Below are 23,991 nucleotides of genomic sequence, written 5' to 3'. Positions count from 1 at the left end.
GTGTTCAGACTCGACCTGCACCCAGAGTAAGGATGGGTGCTGTAGAGGAGGTGCGGGTGGGTAACTATGGGTAGCTAGTTATGGGTCTAGGTGTGCAGGTGTTGGTTGGTATGAGCCTATATGGACAGCCCCAGGGATATGAGCAAAAGTGTTCATTGGGCAGAGGCATTGCCCAACGAGCAGCCACACCCGCTATGAGTCCCACTGCAGCAAAGTCTAATCTACATGGCAAAGAACGGAATAACCAGATGTAGATGTATATATGTAGAGGAATGTGTGTGTATATCTACCCATAGCTACATGGAGATATACCTCTCCCTTTCCATAGTGCATATGTATACATACAGAGACAGAATACATATACATACCCACATATAGATATATACATATGCAGGCACCCATACACCCATATGTTGTTAGCTATATATAGACAGCAATATATAAATATATACATGTATGCATACAATACAGATATATCTGTATATAGTAATGTAGATACAGATATATCTGTATATAGTAATGTAGATATATATATATATATATATATATATATATATATATATATATATATATATAAATGTACGTGTGTGTAAATATACACATGTAAATAGCTAGGATATGATACAGCAATCATGAATTACATATGTTCACAGGCCGTGCAAATGGGGGTGTGGGGTCCAATCAACAAACATGTAAAACGTAGCAGCAACCACCCCCACCTAGACAGGTGAAACATACAAACACACGATACAAGTAAACACACCACTGCTTCCCAGACCACAGGCAGGATACTACCAGTGGGAGAGACCTGCCAGGTCTAATCTTGAAACAAAGACATCAATTTCCCTTGTGGGACACCCCAAAAATTAATGATCATCAGAGTCAGTCCCTGTAATGATTCATCCAACCAGGCTGTATACGTACACGGACCAGTAGGTTGTATAAGCCTGATGACCCATGGATCAACACAACATACGACATGGGTCCTGACAAGTGGAGAGTGGGAAGTGTGTAGTGGTGTGATTAGACCCCACCTGCACCACAGTAAGGATGAGTGCTGTAGAGGAGGGGCAGGTGGGGGAACTATGGGTATGCAATTATGGGCCTAGGCATGCAGGTATTGGCTGGTGCACTTGTATTAGGAATGCCCTGGGGATGTAAGCAATATTGCGAATTGGGCAGAGCTTATGGCCATACCTCTCAACCCCTAAGAGCAAAACCACTGGACAGAACCTAAACCATTGGGGGAACAAATAGGGACAGAAAGCACATATTCCACTTACAACCTTAGAAAGCTGATAGAATAATAGGTTATGCATTAGCATGACTCGGCTGAAGGATGTGGGGTCCTAAACCCAATTACTTGTCTATATTTAATAGTGTCAGTTCCCAGGTATTTGCCAGACAGGTGCAGATTGCAAGAGGAACACACCAATAGTATGAAGCAAACTCTGGACATGCCGTGGATTCTGTACAGTCAACAGGCATGCTTACGCCTAATGGGCAGCCATTCCCGATATGGGTCCCACCTCAGCACAGTCCAGTTTACATGGCTAAGTACAGTATAGCCATATGTGTTGTTGCATAACCCACTACACAACACCTATGAACACATGGTCGCAACACCCCACTGTAGGCATGTAAGTCAATGTAATAGGCATCACAAGGTATTATTGTAGTCCTCACCCCCATCCAGGGGTGTGAGTGTCTGACGCAAACACCAAATGCAGTGCATATGCACAGCTGTTGTCATAGTCAACATGGCCAGCTGTGGACCTTCCCTGCAGCCATCCTGCACATCCCTGGATAATCCCCCTACTAACACACCCCTTTGTGCCCCATGCACACCACATACCTATCAGCCCCTGTTCCATTTCTATTAATGTCTACTGGTACACGTAGGTGACACCCTCTTCCCCCACTATATTGCCAGTATCTGGAACCCCAACCCACATGTAGTATCACAGCTGTCCCACAGGACACATTTAACTAACACATGAAGGAACACCACAAGCACACCTGGAGCAGCACAGGCTCACCACCTTGCAACCCCCCACCTCACACTCTATACCACTACATCAGCTAGTGATACTGACACCTCTTGTCCTGCCTCGCATACAAATCCCAACATCTGACATACCTTCCCTATTGCTCCCCATCCAATTATACCTACGGGCTACTATACAGTTACAATGTCACCCCCACTACCTACCTGCCTACTCCCTAGCTATTTGCCTCTACTGTACCACACAGGTATGGAATAACTACACCTACCCTGAATACCTGCATGTAACCTACCCAGACCTATGAAACAGGAATCCTACCTCACCTTAAACCGACCTTTGTCAACAGTCATACCTGACATGTAAACCTGACCTAAGTATAGATAATACCAACAGTTCAACATAAACTAACCATGATTAATGGGGGACATAGCTATGTTATGTCTGTTACGCTCTATAAATGTGAACACCCCAGTATTAATTGGGATATGTAGATGGTGTCAATGTAGAGTTCTGCATCCCGGGCCACCGCTTACATTGGACAAGCATACAGTCCGACTGCCCAGGTTGACAGATGTGAACAAAATGCATGATGTTGCACGTGTGTATGCTGGAGCAAGCAGGTGTAAGCCTGTTTGGCTGCCGGTATGCCAGTACCACACTGATGAAGCAATGTAGAGGCTGAGTGCAAGATGCCGCAACCAGAGGTTAGTAATGCTGTGCTTTGCGCAAACAAGCGCATACCTGCCTACAAATTTTCTACAGTGCCTTAGTCACCCTGTAGGCAAAAGCTGTTGTTGTGGTCATTAGCAAAACAATCTGCACTGCCAGGTTGCAAACCCCCAACCCTGCACACTATAGTTGACGTGAGTTCCACTAAGCCATGGCGGATACACATTCAGCTGCTGTGATCACAAACACATCATCCAGCACAGGCATCCAACAGTATAGGAAATGTATATAATTATGTAGATGTATGTGCATGTGTATGTACAGATATTATATATATATATATATATATATATATATATATATGAAGAATGAACGTCGTGACAATAAAGCATACAAAAAGAATGAGAAGGAAAACAACAACAACACCTGTATTATTTAGTGCTGTCATCTTATGTCATATCAAGCTGGGCAGGGGTGAGCAAATCATTGCTTCTCAAGCCACAAGCAGGATACTACCAGTGGGAGTAACATTGACCACCTGCTAAGCCTACCTTACAAACAATTACAGGGTAGTCCCTGGTGGGACTACCCAAAAACTGTGGGTTGTTTGGATTTCCGACCAGTACACAAGCCAGGGCAGGTATGTTCAAGGACTAAAAGGTTTGGAGAGCCTGATGATACATGGGTGGAGACAACATACGGGTAGTGTCCCTAATGCTGGGGAGAGGACAATGTGTGGAGGATTGTTATGGCTGGGATAGCAACTGGGGAATGGATGGTTTGTGTGTATGTGGAACTCAGGTGGGGTGGAGGAACCATGGGTATGAAATATGGATCCAGGCATGTCAGGGTTGAATGGCCCGGTTCTAATTGGACCGCCTCATGGAGGTCAGCGAGTTTGTTATGAATATATGCATACACACATACATACATCTATATGTAGAAGTACATTCCCTGTACCACATTCCTTCCTTTTGCAGACATAAATAACATGAAAGTGCCCCTACAAACCTCGACAGTAGATAGAATAATAGGTTGTGCATAACCATACATGTAATAGGTTCATAGGTAGGTACTAGGCTATCTGCTGAAGGGCGTTTATAAGCCTAGGCAAGGTGTGTCGGCTCACGCCGTCCCATTGATCAACTTACTGGGCCTCTGTCAAGCAGAGCTATTGAACTGATCCCCGTATGTTCCAATCTTTGACCCCCCCACCCCCAAATATATTAGACTTTGGCTAGACTTCTGACATTAACAGGTTGAGAGGTATGATTCTTGTGTATGTTTAGTTGTGTTGTTTGGCCTCTAAGGCTCAAGTCATGACTGAATGGAGTCCTGCCTCATTGGAACAGTCTGCATACTCGGTTAAAAGATGTTAAATAAACATTTATTCATAGTCCAGTACAGAAAAGATGGTGACCCCCTTTCTCTGCACTGTGGCTTATATATCCCAACTCAGTTTCATGTCAAATGCATGGCCTTTTTAACAGTGCAGGCCTTAGACTGTCATGAAATGGTTGCCATCCATATATATATCTTCTTTTAACACACTTTCAAAGACCACCACGGCTATTTCAAATGTTTTTTCTTTTATTCCAATGATATAAAAGCAGAACAGTATAAAGAGCTTTTCGTAAGCGCTTTCGGGTATTAACCATACCCTTCTTCAGACAAATAGCTATTGATGTTTTAACAATCATTTAAATCGTCAAAAAAGGCGCCAAAAATTCACCTTAAACAGATATTACCCATATTCACCATAAGATGTCAGTATATGCATTTCAGAATACTTTTGTTGTTCAATATCTGTATAATAACATATCTCACTGACATCTATATGTTTTTCATGTTATATACAAATACAAATAATAAATGTTATTCAATTCTTTAGACATTTCATATAATTAATAGCCATTACATGTCACTATCATCTTCTAAAACTCATAAAAAATAAAAATATATAAATATAAACATATATTGTTGTTCAAAACCATTACATTTCATACATATGTACCAGCCACAACAATATACATTTATATCCATTGTTTAAAAATACTTATTATAGTATTAAAATCTATTATCTATTTTTAACTATTTTTAACTATTATTAAAATTTTATATTATGGTTTATTAGTGTGTCTTAGTGGCTTATCTCTAAGGAACGGCTTGATGGTTATCCTATCATTCAAGCCCTTACCTTTGTCAGACTGCATTCTAATAATCCATCTAATTTCCTCCTGTTCAGTAAAGTTCTTAACATTCCCTAATCTATTATTTTTCCTAATTAAGCCTATTACCATGAACTTGAATTTATGGTCTAACCCATTATTTAATACATGTTCTGCCAATGCGTTTGTCTCATCTTCCCGATTAATTGCATAAATATGTTCTCTCACCCTTTCTCTCAATGTCCTATTGGTCTTACCTATATAAAAACTTTTACATTTTAAACAGCTATCTAAATAGACTATGTCGCTAGTCTTGCAATCAGCATAGTGCTTAAAATAATACATCCTCTTTGTATCTGGGTGAGTGAAATTATCTGTTGCCATCATATAAGAGCATTGATTACATCCTCTGCAAGGGAATGTTCCTTGCCTATTGGATATAATTTTCTTTTTTCTACTATCTTCATAACACAGTAGCCTTTTCAGAAATGTATTATTTCGATAACTATAACTAGGTTTATGTCCTACAATACCTCTTATTTCATCATTGATATTCAATATAGCCCAATTTTTATCAATGACCTTGCGTATGCCCTTATTATTATTATTAGAAAAAGGGATATTCAACCTCAGTTGTGTTCTGGGTTGTCTAATATCTTTCTTCTCTTTATCTAGTGTATGATTTTTCTTCTTATTAAAGTAAGGTTTCCCTTTTCCATTTCTATCTATAATTTGGGGGTCCATTAGGGCATCACTTTCTCTACTAGAGTATCCCCTTTGTAGAAATTCATTTCTTAGTTTCTTCATAGTTTCATTGCATTTTGTATCCTCACTAGTTTAATGTGATATTCTTCTTCCTTGATTTATCACTATATTTTGAAATATATGTCCTGGATGCATGCTAGTACGATGAAGTAAATTGTTTTTTCTACAGTTCTTCCTAAATAATGATGTGGTAAAGGTTTCATTTTCTCTAATAATAGAGACATCTAAAAATTCAATCTCCGTTTTTGACCATTTGCCTTCAAAACTCAAAAAACCTGTAGTCTGATTAATATATTCTGTAAATCTAATTAAATCAATTTCAGTCCCTTTCCATAGAAAAAACACATCATCTACAAATCTCTTGTAGCATACAATTCTGTTGGCATATTCAGCATCTATAATATAGGTCTTCTCCCAATGGGCCATTACCAGGTTAGCATATGAGTTTGTTCATGGCGTTCCCATTGCTACCCCTTGCTTTTGTAGATAGTATTCATCATTATATATAAAGACATTATTTTCTAATATTAGTTCTAGTAACATCATACATTTCATTATGATGTTAGAATTAACATGATTATAACATAGAAAATGTCTTAAGTACTCAAGTCCTTCCTTGTTGGGAATCATTGTAAATAGCGATTTAACATCTAAGGTTACTAACCATATATCTGATGTACTCATTCCATCTCCTATTTCTATACTGAATGTATTCAAGAATTCTTGTGTGTCTCTAATTATACTTCTTGTTTTCCATACTAGCTCTTTAAGTTGATTTTCAACATAAATAGAGAGTGGTTCTGTCAGCCACCCTCTGCTAGAGACTATCGGTCTTATTTTAGGTTCATATAAATTTTTATGAACCTTCGGAAGGCCTCTAATTGTTGGTATTGTTGGTAACTCAACCAAAAAATATTTATATAAATCCGCATCTATAACATTTGACATAAGTAGGTCATATAAATTACTATGCATATTATTATTTTGTTCAATTGAACTTTATTAATTAATTTATATGTTTCATCTTCTTGTAACATGATTTTCATTGTTTCATCATAATAGTGTCTATCCAAGATGACAATGGCACCCCCCTTATCGGCGGGTCTTATTATAATTTCTTCATTATTACTAAGGCTATATAAAGCCTCATATTCTTCATTACTTAAATTGTAGAACTTATGGCTATTCCCAGTTTTGTTATTCCACATTTCTATTAAATCTCTTTCTACCGCTTGTTCAAAAGCTTCCAACATAGGATGTATATGAGGTGTAAAAACACTAGGTTTTTTGAAAACAAATGCATCATTTACAGATTCATTTTTATAGAACATTTTCAGAGCTATGCTCCTAACAAATTTCTTGACATCTAAAATGAATTCAGTTATATCAGCAGTCTTTGAAGGTATAAAGGAAAGACCTTTATTAAGCAAAGTCCTCTCATGAGTCTGTAATGAATATTTAGATAAATTCAATACTAGTTCAGAGTTACTTACTTCTGTATTTTGCTCTGTGGATGTATCAGCTCTCTGGACATCTTCCGTTTCTTGTTGATTTTTGTCGGGGTTCATTTCTTTGGTTCCCTGATAGGAAATGGGAATGAATGGACAGTATGACTTAAAAAAGACTGTGTTGCACCTGATGTTACTGTCTTTCTTCTAACATCTACGTTAGAATTCCCAGTCTCATATGTTGCGATTTCCGGTATTTTCATGACTTGATGTAGAAGCTATCGCTTCTTCTTCTACTAAGCTGATATGTTTAGCACTAGATTTCATTACATTATCTTTAGATCGATCCGCATTTGATGTTAGCTTGACTTCACAGCTGCTAACTAAAGCCTTAGTTTTATATTGTCCATCTTGTCGATTTCCTCTTTCTTCCACTGGCAATCCGAAAGTGTTGATGTCATTCAAAACCTCCTACTGGTCACCTAGTTGAGCCTGTTTGGTATAACCTCCACGTCCTCGCTCTCCAACTCTCCCCAGTCACTGTACTTCTCTTGGCCAAGAGAAGACATGACCTACATTAAAATCTTTTAGGTCTCGTTCAAGTTTTTTCTTTTCTGCTAGTAGCAGCTTGCGTTCGAGATTGTTTACATGAGAATGCATGTTTTCATAGAATTTATTACAGTCTGCTTCATTTACAAGTGATTTAATTACCATTAGTTGCCCAATCACTTCATCATTAATATTATTTTCAATTATTGTATATTGTTCAATGAGCAATTTCATATAGGCATAGCTGGTTTCAATATTGAGCTTCTGCCATTTGGCTAGAAGCTCTGGATACAATGTTCGAAATGTCGGCATTTTCAGAATTCTAAGACCTCTTGGCACTACATGAAAGCAAAGACATGCCTCCATGTGTTTACATTGTCACTGTGTGGTTTTTAACTTAAGTAGATTTTCAATCTTACGAGTATGTTGCATAATTTTAAGAGTATAATCAGTATCATGCTCTTTATTTTCGGCATTCAATAAATCAGTCTTTTGGAACTGCAGTAAAGCATTCGCTTCTGCTTTTAATAACCGTTTGAAAGCTACTTCCATATCAGATAAACATTTACCTTCTGATGTAGGTTTTGGGTTATAGTCCAATTCCACATTATTTTCACTGGCCATGTTTTTGTCCACTGCCACACTGAATCGAAATTATGTATAATAAAAAAGCAGTTCCAGAGTAAAGGTCTTTGAACGAAACAGTAAAACTTCTTTTAACACACTTTCAAAGACCACCACAGCTATTTCAAACGTTTTTTCTTTTATTCCAATAATATAAAAGCAGAACAGTATAAAAAGCTTTTCGTAAGCGCTTTTGGGTATTAACCATACCCTTCTTCAGACAAATAGCTATTGATGTTTTAACAATCATTTAAAATGTAAAAAAAGGTGCCAAAATTCACCTTAAACAGATATTACCCATATTCACCATAAGATGTCAGTATATGCATTTCAGAATACTTTTGTTGTTCAATATCTGTATAATAACATATCTCACTGACATCTATATGTTTTTCATGTTATATACAAATATAAATAATAAATGTTATTCAATTCTTTAGACATTTCATATAATTAATAGCCATTACATGTCACTATCATCTTCTTAAACTCATAAAAAATAAAAATATATAAATATAAACATAAACATATATTGTTGTTCAAAACTATTAAATTTCATACATATGTACCAGCCACAACAATATACATTTATATCCATAGTTTAAAAATACTTATTATATTATTAAAATCTATTATCTATTTTTAACTATTTTAACTATTATTAAAATTTTATATTATGGTTTATTAGTGTGTCTTAGTGGCCTATCTCTAAGGAACGGGATCCACCACATAACTCATGCACTCAAGTCACTCCACAACAAGTACAAATATGACTCTGTCATTGTCCATGTTGGAGTGGATGACTTCAGATGTACCTTCCTGGACTATATGAAAAGAGACATGAAAGAGCTCTCGGATCATGTGGCCCAAGCAGGTATTACCCTAGCCCTGAGAAGCAGCCTACCTTCGCCCAGAATGATATCAAAATATAAGGACAAAATGATTCACTTCAACAATTGGCTACGCTTCTGGTGTCATTCAAAGGGGATCCAGTATCTGTCTGCCTGGGACGACATGATCAACAAACCACGATGCTTTGCCAGAGATGGTCTGCACCTGTCACCCCTAGGATTCAGGTTACTGGCTAAGGCTCTTACCACCCCTGTAGTGCCTTTTTTAGGCAGCGTTCAAAGGACAAAACCACCACTGTAGCAGGTACAAGCATACAAAATCTGAAGGTAATGCTACTCAATGCTAGAAGTCTAAACCTCAAAATGCACTCTCTCAGGGCACTCCTAAAAATGGAGAACATTGATATCTGTGGAGTAACTGAGACCTGGTTCAAGGCTCCAGAGAGAACCCCTGCAATACCAGGCTACAACTCTTACCACACTTTTCAGCCACCAAACCAGGATCGAAACACTGAAGGTGGAGGAGTGTCCATATTCACCAAGGATATTCACACCACCAGGTTAGTTTCCCAACACAATGAGTCTGAAATTTTCCAGGTGCAACTAAAACTAGGTAAGACTGCAATCCAAATTGTAGCTTGCTACAGATCCCTCACCATGCCCCAAGATTCTCACTACATCTTTCTAAACATACTGGAAAATATTAATATACAACCAAACACCCTAATACTGGGTGATTTCAACTACCCTGCCATTACCTGGAAAAACTACTCATGTAACAACACCTTTGCCCAACGGTTCTTGGAATTCATAAATTCCAATGCCCTGGATCAACTAATCCATTGTCCCACCAGGGGCTCCAATATCCTAGACCTGGTCATTACCAACATGGGAAATTGATGCTCCAAACCTATGGTCACCCTCTCGTTGGTCAGGTCAGACCATAAGCTAATCACCCTTAACATCCACATCTCCCCAGTAAGGAAACCTCCATAAAAAACTTCTCCAAAGCCAACTTCATGCTACTCAAGTCAGAAGTTGCAAACTTCATGACACCCAAGCAGATGGGAACTGAAAGTTTGACTGCTGAGTCCTACACTAAGGCACTGTACGAGCACATCCACTCATGCATGAATCATGCCATCCCAAATAGAACCAAGATGCCCTCCTCCAAAAAAAGGAAGCCAATCTGGTGGTCCTCTGCCATAAACAAACTTTACAACAAAAGGAAGAAACTATTGCAGAAAAGAGGAAAATCCCAGGATGCAAAAAACTTCCTTACCAGCCTCAGTAAAAAGCTGAGATCCCTCATAAAATCCTTCAAAGCAAGCTACAAAAATAAAATTGCCAAAGATTCCAAAGACAACCACAAGGCATTGTATAACTATGTCTAGAATCTAAATGGCAATGCTCAGATCTGCTCTGAGCTACAACAGAATGGCATTAAATATATTGATCCCAAGGATAGAGGGTGGCCTAATGGTTAAGGTGTTTGCCTTACAAACACAAGATGCAGGGTTGGAGTCTCACAAGGATTAATTGGCTAGGCTTAAAATGGCTCGCAAGGGCAGTTAGCTTAGTACCAATCTATGAACCTATGAACCTATATCCTGGCAGATCAATTCAGTGCCAGCCTCACCCTCCTCTCACCCCCTAAATGGCCCATCTCAATACCGGAAGATTACCAAATTCCAGTAATACTGGCCACACAGGTAAAAAACACACTCTCCAAAGCTAAGAATACAGCATCCATGGGACCAGATGACATCCCGGGCTGTGTACTACATGAACTGCAAAATGAACTGGCACCTCACCTAAGTGTCATGTTTAATCATACCCTCACCTCAGGCTTTGTGCCCACTGAGTGGCACACAGCTACAATTATTCCACTCCACAAGGGGGGAATCTACCTTGGATCCCGGGAACTACCGCCCCATCAGTCTGACGAGCCTGATCTGCAAGGCCATGGAACGTATTATCATGGAACTTATAAACAAAGACATTGGCAACCTTCAAACACTGGACCCCACCCAGTTTGGTTCATGAAGGGCCGATCCTGTCTCCTGAACCTGATTGACTTATTTGAATCATTCTCCAGAGCCGTGGACGAGGGTAAGGCAGTCCACACAGCCTATCTGGACCTCGCCAAGGCCTTTCACACCATCCCCTACTCTGGAATCATAGGTAAACCTACTAAGCTGGGCATTAATCCCTACATCACTCAATGGGTTGCCAACTGGTTTACTGACAGAACCCACACTGTAAAAGTAGCTGACTCCAAATCCAGCTCCAGACAAGTGACAAGTGGATTACCTCATGGTTCAGTCCTGGGACCTCTCTTGTTTGGCATCTCCTTCTCTGAAGTACAGGCCAACACTAAGGGACTCTGGCTAACAAAGTTCACAGATGACTGCAAACTGGGAGCCATTATTGAATCCCCAAATTATGTAGATACTCTACAAAAGGGCCTTACAGAAACAGATGCTTGGTGCCAGAGCCATGGGCTCAAGCTCAATGCCAAGAAATGTATTGTTATCCCCTTTGGGAAAAAACATGTACCCATGAATTACCACATAGGTGGCAGTACACTAAACACCAAAAGTGTGATAAGAGACTAGGGACACAGGTGGACAGTGGTCTCACCTTCAATAACCACATCGCCACAACAGTTAGGAAATCCTTCTATGTGGCACACCCCATCACTAAGGGCTTTTCATCAAGAAAAAAGGAGGTCATTGTCCCACTGTACTCATCCCTCATTAGACCCATTATAGAATACAATGCCACATTTGGTATGTACCCCTCAAGACATCTGCAACAACTGGAAAGGCTGCAGAAATACCTCACTGAAAGAATCACAGGCCTAAAGCAGATGCCCTATGCTGACCACCTTTAAAAACTCCAGCTATACTCTGTCGCATATTGTCTACTTCAAGGCGATCTCTGCTTAACATACAAGGCCATGTCAAACCCAGAGCTGTTGGACATGCTACACTTAAAGAAATCCCAATCCCTCAGAGCCACACGCTCCAGGGATCTAAACCTTGTCATCAGAATAAACAAAACATGCTGGAGGGATAGGTTCCTGACCCAGAGACTCCCCAGACTCTGGAATAGACTGCCCATACATGTCAAGCAGAGCGCCTCTTTGGCCCTCTTCAAAAGGAACCTTGATAATTGGTTGGGAGAAAGGAAATTCACCCCGGGGATCACATCAGTCACCCTGCTAGACAGGGGTCCAGGAAAGTAAATAGTGTGGGAAGACATAGCCAGGGAATTGTTATGGCTAGGCTTGTATAGGCCCTAGAGCCGATAGCCTAGTACCAACCTATGAACCTATAAGTTATATGTATTAGAACACATATTTAGAAGGAGATGAAGTCTGAAACACAAAAGTGCTGCCACCAGTTACTGACTTTTGTGCTGTGATCATCCATGACAATTGCCAAGTGAATGAGGAACAGGCTAAAATATGAGCCAAACATGCATGGACATATAGACAGATATATCTGTAAATGTAGACAGATAGACAGCTATATGTAGATATATATATTAATGTATGACAAATACATCACAAATAATCATAAAACAGCACTTGTATATAGATACATACATATGTTCATATGTATATATATATATATATATATATATATATATATATATATATATATATATATATATATAGATATATATATATATATATATATATATATATATATATATATATATATATATATATATATATATATATATATATATATATATATATATATATATATATATATATATATATATATATATATATATATATAGGTAAATACACATATGCACACACTAAAGGTATCAGTAGTCATACATATGTAGAAGTAGTGTGGAAGTACTGGGTGCAAAGTATATCCTTCAGCCACAAGCCACTCAACTGGCACCTGTGAAATATGCAGTGCAGCAACCATTCCCAGAAATGAGAATACTGACATTAAACATATACCCACCCACAAATCAAAGGGCATGACGCAACACACAGGTATGCATACATATATAACCTGTATTCCTGTACTATACAATAATGTATGCCAGTACTGACACCACATAAGGTTTGAAATATGTAATCAGGCATGAAAGAAAGGCCCACACAAAACAGTAGATGCAAGCAATGTGTTTATATACCATACTATGCTGTCTAGGCCAAGGCCTTCAATTAGTACAACAGTAGGAACAGGATTTGCCTTCAGGATACGTAAAAATCAACACTTACAGATGTAGTTCAGTAGACTCCAATTACACCCTGTAGTCAAGCCCTAGGGGGAAAGGTAGCACTTGTGTTAATGTCACAGTATCCTGTACATATCATTGCTTAACCTAACACCTCACTATCACACTGAATGACCCTAGTCTTAACAGTTGTATCACTGGAAAGGTGCCATAGCCTAGGTTAATTGCATAGAACCCCCCCCCCCATAAAAGGCTGTACAAGGGCAAGGAACACTGTGTACCTCACACTTACCTCAGGAATTTACAAGGGCACAAATGTGTTCACCAGCTGTTGCCCCCATATATATGGACATGGCCCAATGGTTGGTGTGGGAGTCCATGACATGACTGGGATGATAACAGTAATGCTAGTGGTAAATAATGATAGGACATTACCTAACAACCCTTCCTGCAAAACAGCAGGACAAAGACTGGCATAAATGCGGAGGACAGAGGCAGGAACATAGGGCCATATTTGCATTATTGCTGTTACAGACCCTGGAAATTGCTGGTGTTACAGGATTTGTTGCAGCATACTCTTATGCAGGGATACAACATTGAAATATGAATGGATGTAGCCATGTACTGATAGCACTCAACAGACAGAATGCCACAGATATATGTGGGACAATACCTGTGTGGTGCACAGACAAAACCTAACAGCCAATCACCCTGGTATCATACGGACAGGCCCACAGTTGAGAGCTATGCAGACAGACAACATTCCATGAAATAGTACCATGTACACAGAAACCCTGTAAGAACAGCAAGATACATTGCACACAACACTACTCATGCTGTCTGTATGTCTGGAACCTTACCCAAATGTGGATATGGCCTGTGTCTGCAGGTTCTGCTGTAAGAGGTATTGCTACCTGCTGTCTGTAACACTGATGTCCACACACAGGAAGGATGTCTTCCATACTGTAAAGGTGAAGGGACAACACCCACAGAAGGCAGCAATTTATAGTACAGGGTTGCTATAACAGTGGTTATCTGAAGTACTACACAGCAGGCTGCATGCAATTAGCAACTGGTGGACTCTGACTGGTGCAGAGGCCACCACCTGATCATGTGCAATACCAACAAAAGCATGCTGCAATCTATTCAAACCAGCTCAATCACTCTAATGGAGAGACTGAGAGAGATAGAGAGAGGGAGAAGAAAAAAAATGTCAAGAAGGTTCACAAAACTCAGGGTTGTGTTACAGTGGAAACAACATAACAGGTATGTGAAACAGATATGCATTTACTGGTATGTAGTATATGGCATAGATTAATAGGATGTATACTGTGAAAGGATGTATATGTGCCATCAGTACATGTTCCTGTAATGATGTTGTGCTCAACAACTGCACTGGTCAGTAGTATTATTCCCTGTGGGCAGTGGGACATACATGTCAAATGTGCAGACCAGCAGTGAATGGTAAGGATGTGACCCATGATATCTGTGTTCTGTAAATTACTGTGGCCAACGGCTGGTGGAGGTATTAATACCGCCATGATAGACACATGGGTGAGATACCACACCACCTGCAGAACAATCATGTTAGAGTGTAGCATAGCATGCCCACACTGCCATAGCACTATAATATGCTTATCTAAAGTTTGTCACCATATATACCCCCATAATGTTAGTCTGTGTTCACATGTGACACCTGTCTGTGTTGCAGCAAGGCAGAACAGTTCAGCTGTGAAGTAAAAAGGGCGCGTGAATGTGGTTCAGATGTTCGTACGCACCCCACATAAACATACATATATGTGTGATACATATTCACAGCTGTGTATGTGTACAGAACCTCAGACAGTTAGACATTTATATAGGTATATAAACAACAGAAAATTATATCTAAACATATATGTACATATGTATATATACACACACACACACACACACACACACACATATATATATATATATATATATATATATATATATATACAGACAGATATATATGTGTGTGTGTGTGTGTGTGTGTGTGTGTGTATATATATATATATATATATATATATATATATATATATATATATATATATATATATATATATATATATATATATATATATATATATATATATATATATATATATATATATATATATATATATATATATATATATATATATATATATATATATATATATATATATATATATATATATATATAGATACATATATACACACACATATATTTATATATGTATATATATATATATATATATATATATATATATATATATATATATATATATATATATATATATATATATATATATATATATATATGTGTGTGTGTGTGTGTGTGTGTGTGTGTGTGTGTGTGTGTGTGTGTGTAGATAGAAAAATATATATACATGGCAATACATTTTCCCTGCCATGACATATGTGAGAGAGTATCACACATCAACACACAACATACCTACACATCAGTGCATTGCTGCTAGATGGTGTGTGGAGTGAGGTGTGTAACTCATGTTGGGAACACATTGCAATTGTATGGGATGGTGGGGTATATATGTTGGTGAAGGGTATTAGGTGCATATTGGTATGTAAGTCTGGTTGGGTGACAAGACAGCATACAGGGCTGGTATATTGCACATGTGGTGGTTAAACACTGTAGATGGGTAATTACATTTGGAATGTGGAAGCCATTGAGCCCCCACATGGGAACAAAGAGAACATGGTGGCCATCCATGGACAGTCACAACAGCATCTACATGGACATAAAGATGCCGGGGCTATGTGCTGGGCAGGAGGGACATGCATGTCAAACTGTGTGTATGTGTACTGCATGCCTCCAGGTGATGTAACACATACCCCATATCACTGTGGACCTCCCTATGCCCAATATCGATGACCTACCTGGGTGACAGAAACATGTCAGTGTGTGCTCCATGGGGGACACACCATCCCCTGAGGTGGTTCCACATGAAGGTAGTGATGGAACAGTAGAAAATGAGGTTCCATGGTGGGCCGTGGATGTGATTTGGACTGGTAACGTGTGCACATTAGGTTGGGGTGGTGTTCCTGCTGGCAAATAACCCCTACACATACTGGTGTGTAACTATCATGGAACATATGTGGGCTGTAATAGTCCACACAATCCCAGAACATGTCCAGCAGCATTCATAGATATCCCCAGTACTACAGAATGGCTGATGTGTAGCAATCACATAGCAGGCCTACCACATGCATATGTGGAAACATAGTGGCAGTGACAATGGCATGCAGGTGAAATACCCTGTAACAGCCCTGCAACTCTAGTGTTCCCACGGGGAGCATGTCTATAACCACATAGCAGAAGTTGTTGTACAATACAATATATAGCCCAGTGGTATACATACTGGACACATACCAGGAGCGTAGTGTGAACATTATGCTGGAGCTGATATGGTGGTGGGAGACTGATATGTGTATTGTATTATGGTAAACTTGACATATGAGTTGCTCAGACATATTTCCATCATTATGTCTTTCAGGGAGTAAGGCACATCCAAGAAACCCTGCATACAGTGCCGCTGAGAAGGAGATCATCATCACCAGCATGATCCACAACTATAATCTGCTCTTCTCACGGACAAGCAGGAGAGAACAGCCATGTGAACTGATGTGGTCCGCAGGGTGAATGAGATGGGGTTGCACAGCCGAACCTATGAGCAGGTCTGCCACCATTGTAGTGACCTGCTCCGGTAAGTACGACATCATGCCACTGCCATGCGGGGTGACCACCTCACAACAGGGGGGGCCATAATATCCATCCATCCCTCACCAGAGTGGAGGAGCTGCTCATCAGCCTGGTAGCACCTGCCTATCCACAAGAGCTCCAGACCTATATGGTCATGGAGGTGGGTGCTACTCACACACCACACATTGAGCATGCAGGTAAGGTTCCAGGGTATATCAGTAGACTACTGTATTGTATGCATTTGTACAGGTAGACCATGCATGTGTGAGATGTGGGGTATGCTGCTGTGCAGTACCGATAAGTAGTAATGCATAAACTGTAGTACTGTGGCCTTCAGCTGTTGTTGTACTGTAATATTGCAGCCACCATGTAGCAATGCCACAGCTGTGGCCACTGACATCAACTCTATCCCATGTCATTGTAGGTACCTCTGGGTTACCAGCAAGGCAGTGACCGGATGTTGGTGAGTATGGTTTAAGGTTATGCTTGGCAATTCACTGTGCATGTCATAGCTAAGGTGTAGGCCATGTACACATCTAACACACCTACCCATAATGCATGCTGTACATGTGCACTGACACAGCACATACCTCACTAATGGGATTACCAGCCTCAAACACATGCAATACATAATCCATCTCAGGCATCTGTGGCTACACTCCAGTGCACATTGCCCAGGCACAGCTAACATCTGCCCGACATACACAGCTATGTCATACACAGAGCAGTTGAACATGCTACATATAACAACATCCCACTCCCTCTGCTAACACACGCTCCAGGGTCCTAAACCTAATCAACACATTACACGGAACATACTGGAGGGATAGGGCCCTGTCCTGGGGAATCACCACACTCTGGAATGGACTACCCATACATGTCAGGCAATGCTACTCATTGGCCCTGTTGACAGGAACACTTGCCAATTGAATGGGGAATGGGGAATACACCCTGGGTAGCATGTGCGTACCACAGCCTGACAGGGGTACAGGGGAATAACATTAGTGGGTGGTGCATGGCAGGGAACCCCTGTGACTAGGCATATGCAGGCCCCAGGACCAATAGAACAGTACTCACCTATAGAACAGTACTCAACTATGAACCTCTGTGTACCACAGGCAACATCAGCCAGGGCCCAATCATGGTCAATAATGGTCTCTACACAAACCATAGGTACAGTATGTCTGTGTGGTTGGTCTAATGGTAATCTGCCACTCATACATGCACCACTGATGATGACTTATGGGAATGCACATCAAGCAGTCACTAAACACATGTGTCCACACGTGATCCAGGAACACACAGAGCCTGTGAGCAGCAACGGAAACACACCCAACACACAGAGACACATCCTGCAATAGTGTGCACACCCATGAGGTATGGTGCACAGTACATGCCAGGGTGCTGAACAGATGCACAGCAATGCTGTGGACATGGGTGCAGTGGGTTCCAGGGGGAGGGCCATCACCTACAGACAGAAGCCATGCATCACAGCCATGTATAATGTTGGTAATGGGGATTGACTACAGTTGCACTGCATGCTGTTCAGCCCCACATGTCCTGCATGCTGACATGTGTGTATTCACAGGTATGTGTGTGATACTGTACTGCACCATCACCTGCTATTGTGTGTGTTGTGGGGTTGCAGGAGCTGTCTGTAGGTGCTGTCTGGTGTAGTGTATGGGTTTCCATGTATGTTGACTGCATGTGTGTATGTTTGTGTGTGTGGCCATGTCTGCACACACACGTGTGTGTGTGTGTGTGTGTGTGTGTGTGTGTGTGTGTGTGTGTGTGTGTGTGTGTGTATTTACTGTTTAGTGGTGTTGTACAGGTCTTACAGTCTGTTCTCTGTTTTCCTCTCACAGGTGGTGAGATGGGGCTGGGTCCCCCCCGCAGGGAATCTGATGTCACTGATACAGACAGTGACCATGAAGATAGGTGTGTTGATGCACAGGAAGGGTTGTCAGGGGCTGCAGCTGGGCCACCAATTGACAACCCACATGTATCCACACCATCCACGCACACAGTCACACTGCCTCTACACACCTCATTACCATTGGCCCTAGCTGAGGGACAGTCTACGGTCGGCATGGGCCAGGACAGCGTGGTATCTATGGCACTTGTGTCAGGACACAGCAACCATAGCCAGATGTCTGGTGGGGTATCACAGAGGTAGATGTGCAGGGGTGCTCGTAGGGGCACTGCTGGACATCATGCACCTGGCAGACGTGCAACCCCTATTTCAATCGCACGCATGTTCCAGACTGTCATGGAGGCACAGGCACGAATGGAACAGTACACCAAGCAGGGTCTAAGGGCATAGAGGGATCATCACACCTCTGTAACTGACAGCATCTGTGACCTAGCAGGTGCCATCCGTAATTGCACCGAGGTCATGGATAGATGGTGGGGTAAGACACTGGAACTCATCCAATATGTCATGTCCATGCATCAGGACAGGGCAGGATGGTTGCGATGGCCACATGGACGTATGCCAGCAACACCAGCAGCTGGAGGTCACAGTGGATGTCCAAACAGTCACAGCCGCTCCCGTAGAGGCAGTACCAGCCCCAGCACTGTGGGGTGGGCTGTACACAACCTGTCAGAGCAGACCATGTGCACATGGCCCTGGTCAGTCCCAGGAGGGACCTAGATCCAGTGGATGTCTGTCAAACTCGGGGGACAGTACCCGGTCTGGCTCTGTATCTGATACTGCCTGTAGCACCCCTGCCAGGCACAGGTCCCGTGTCCGTGGCTGGAGACGGTGAACTGCAAACCCTGCCAGGTACGTCTGCAGCCACAATTCCCTGTATAGGGCAGCCACATGCAGGAACTGTGTGGATGCAGCCACACACACACACACACACACATAAACAACGAACCTAGGGCAAACACATACCTGCACACATGACATCACCAGTGGCCCATAACAATACTCAGCCCCCTCACACACATGTATTGTCTATTGTATGGCTCAGCCTAGGCCTCTGGCAAACCAACAACACATCCTGTGCATATGATGATATCTGTGCCACTGCCTGACATCCATAACATCGATGCAGGGACAGGCTAACATGGTTCTGATGCACAGGGTGACTGTAAAACAGTGTAGCAATGGAATGATGTGTAGCATGTTGTCAGCAGTAAAGTGAAATGCTAATATCTTGGAAGGTGTAGCGGTTCAGCCATGATGCATCCTAACTTTAATTAACAATGTTGTATTGTTGTCACCAGTATCTGTTCAGATTGTGTTGTGTTTGTCCATGTGCCACATGGCTGATGGGTGTAGTGGTGTCAGCAGGCCTTCTACAGTGGACACCAGTGAGTGTAGTGGGTGGTACACATGCCATGGCTGGGTACAACACACAGTGCTTTTGGTTAGGATGCAGTACAGGTACAGGACTGTACACATGGAGGTATGTCCCCATGCAGGTAACACATCTGTTGCACATGTAATCCCACCAAGACAGCATAGGCACAACCACACAGTGGTATACATGCGATCTGCAATGTGGATGGCATTGAATATGATAACAGCAGGGTGTATGTCCCTCACCCCACTCCACTGCGATCCTCACCTAAGTAACATATGTGTGCCAATGCCGGTGGGATAGCCCTACCCTTAGGAGGTTGTGAGGTGCTCAACTACTGTGAATGGTGTAGACAACAACTAACAACCTGATTACATACACTGTGCAGTATTATAGACAGCTATATGAAGGGATAGATGCAACAGTAACTGCAATTATGACAGTCGTGTCCACAACAGCCACACCCAGTGAGTTATAGCAACCCCAGTAGTGCTGCAGACCTTAACAGTGTGGAGGAGGGCATTGACACATCTATGACCTGTGAAGGACTGTATGACCATGGGATGGTGCCTGTGGTATGATGGCATATGCCAAGCAGTCCTGGTGGAAACATATCCTGTGAATGGAGGTAGATTCCGTAACAACTACACACATTTCTACAAGCGGGATGGTGTACAAAAGCCTGCTATGATGCACATAGGCATTGTGTACCTCCTAACCCTCATCTACACCTGTCATGATTGGGTGAGGAGGTGTACGAGGTTCAGGTTGTATTCTCTGCCTTTGACAAGTCCAACATTGGCAGGGTCCCATGTGTTGAGATAACCAGTGACATTGGCCATGGGTTCATTGATGGTATGTTCCATGTCCCTGCAGACCATGGTCATCAGGCTACCAGGTGGTAGTTCCCAGCTGACATGGTGGGTTTGTGGATGTCCTTGCCAACATTGGTGAGACCATTGTCAGGTGTAGGGCTATTGGATTGTATGAGGGATCCCAGCTACTTACTGCACCTGCCCAGGGCATTCCCCAAACCATGACATGTCACTTGATTGTACTGCATGATATATTAGTAATGCCAGCTTTACATCCTATAGGTGGGATGGAGTAATGTTAACGTGTACTGCCCTTGTCGTGTAGGGTCATGCTTATGGGATCTGCTAAGGTTTGAATTGTATTGCAGGCCAGACGTATTTGGCTGGGGGTGGGTGCCAGATGTATGTTGTTTGGGTCTCTCAAACCCATCAATGGTGCATGTGGACATATATGTTGTGGTTACGTTCCCAGTTCCATCTACAGATGTATGTCCATATATTCCTATATTGATATATATGTGGTCACCTTTGACAGGGGGACAATCATTTCTTTGAACGGCCCTTTCTGCAAACAGAAAGGACTAACCCATCATTTCTTACTGCACCACAGTGCAGAGAACTGCAGTTCTACAGGCACCTTCGCTGACACCTGAACTGCAACTTGGAATACATATCGTACTGGTGGGGTGCATGACTCCCTGCACCCCTCTCTGGGGAGCTGGGCCCCCCACAACCACCCTACTGTGATATACGAACCCCTAGTTTTCACTACAGTGGGGATAGGCAATTATTCCCCATCCCAACTATAGTGGCATCCGCAACCAAACTGCCTAATCTGCAATGAGCAAATGCATACTGACATTCGCACATTGCACATTCTATGCAAGTATTGCAGGATTGTGCAATGTTGGGAACATACTATAGGCCTACCAGCCTCCGGACACATGGACTTCTCCCTTTGAAAGGTGTGCCATATATATGCTAACATATATGCATTCCTAGTGCTGTCTATCTGTGGACATGTGGATATATACAGATATATCATTGGCTGTATGCATATCTATGCATATCTGTATGTATTGGCTTGTATATATGTATATATATATATATATATATATATATATATATATATATATATATATATATATATATATATGTATATAGATATGTGTATACCTATATCTACATATATATATAGATATGTTATATCCATTCAGTGATGAATATATATACACACACAAATACATCTACATGGTGGAATATATTCTCTGTAGTGTTGTATACCTGCCCTGGATGATATGTATGTGGACACATCATGATTATGGGTATCTGTCATGGCTTAATGGTAAATTACTTTATGTATGATGTGCAGGGTCCTGGTTACGAGCCTTGCAGGACCTGTTTATTTTGTTGCTGTGCAGAACACACAAACCTGCTTACAACTGCTTTATGGTGCCTTAATCACTCTCTATCCAACGGGACGTGTTCTGGCCAGCAACAAATTAAACAACTCTGGCAAGGATCAAACCAAGAACCCTGTACACCCTAGGCAAACTGATGTACCACTTAGCCATGAAAGCTACACAGATATTCAATGTTTCAGAAACATATCAGCCAATCCTGTCATGCAACAGTGCAGAGAATGTTTACCAACATCTAGATGTCTGCGTGTGTAACTATAGTGCAACCTTAACAGATACAACATACGCATATATGTATAGATACACATGTATTCAAATATATATGTTGTTTTACTACCTCTGTATATATATATATATATATATATATATATATATATATATATATATATATATATATCGCTGTTAGCAGGTTAATATATCTATATAGGTATATATGGCCATACATCTGTAGATAGCAATTGCAGATTGACAAATACACCAATGTCCACATGCACCGTTAATGGGGTTGAGAGGCCCCACACACTATATGTCTTGTACGAATAGGCATCCACCAACAGCCAAACACCTGCACCCTGCAATACACTACCAAGTACAGTCCGCCTCCCACAGGACATGTAATATGTGGAAGCCATTGACGTCCCCAGGATACAGATACACATACACATATATGCTGATACAGATATATATATATATATATATATATATATATATATATATATATATATATATACATGTGACTACACATACACACATAGATATATGTACAGGCAGATACGTATGTAGGAGGTGCATGTAATATGGAACAGCCAGTATGCCTGCAGCTAACACCTGAACAACTGGACACTGTATGGGCTAAACATACAAATGTCAATCATTGCCTGCAACATATACCCATAGAAAGGTCATAGTACAGACACCACACACAGGTTTGCAGAACTGGGACTCCTTTAATTGTGCACCATAATGGTCCTATATGCTATATCATATAGCTGTTCCAATACTGACAACCATATAAACGGAGTACTGCAACTGTGAAACAATTACACTTATACAGTAGTCTGGAAAGGTTCACAACTGTTGCAGTCCAAGCCAAGCCCTTCAGAATGTACAGTAGTGCCGACAGACTGGGCCACAGGGTACCACACAATCAACAGTATGCACTGCAGGTGTGTAGTTCAGCAGCCTCTAACTACACTCTGTGCAATCTCCGAAGGAGGTAAAGATGTGTGATCTAATGGGTTGTACCAGGAACATATCAAGGCATAATGCACAGAACAGTCTGCATTGCAGGGGGCAGTAGGCTTGCAGTATCCCAAGTCATGTTAGTAGTTGCAATATAGGTGGAGTATACAGTACTGTACATCCACATACCTTGTGGCAGCTCACCCCTTGATACCCCCACATTTGTAACAGCCTAGGTCTTTTATG

General features: G+C 41.3%; 1 protein-coding gene across 1 annotated transcript in view; it reads right to left on the bottom strand.

Annotated features, from left to right (window-relative positions):
- BROX (BRO1 domain and CAAX motif containing) overlaps positions 1-7,258 on the bottom strand; it is a 1,162,070-nt gene extending 1,154,812 nt beyond the window's left edge. The window contains exon 1 of the mRNA XM_044057891.1: positions 7,102-7,258. The gene's annotated coding sequence lies outside the window, so the exon portion shown is untranslated. The remainder of the gene's footprint in view (positions 1-7,101) is intronic.
- Positions 7,259-23,991: the final 16,733 nt, after the last annotated feature.

Source organism: Protopterus annectens, chromosome 1.part2, assembly GCF_019279795.1.
Source record: "Protopterus annectens isolate FY-2018-M chromosome 1.part2, PAN1.0, whole genome shotgun sequence".
Lineage (NCBI taxonomy): Eukaryota > Metazoa > Chordata > Ceratodontiformes > Protopteridae > Protopterus > Protopterus annectens.
Note: the sequence above shows the minus strand (reverse complement) of the source record. Positions and strands in the feature narration are given on the sequence as shown.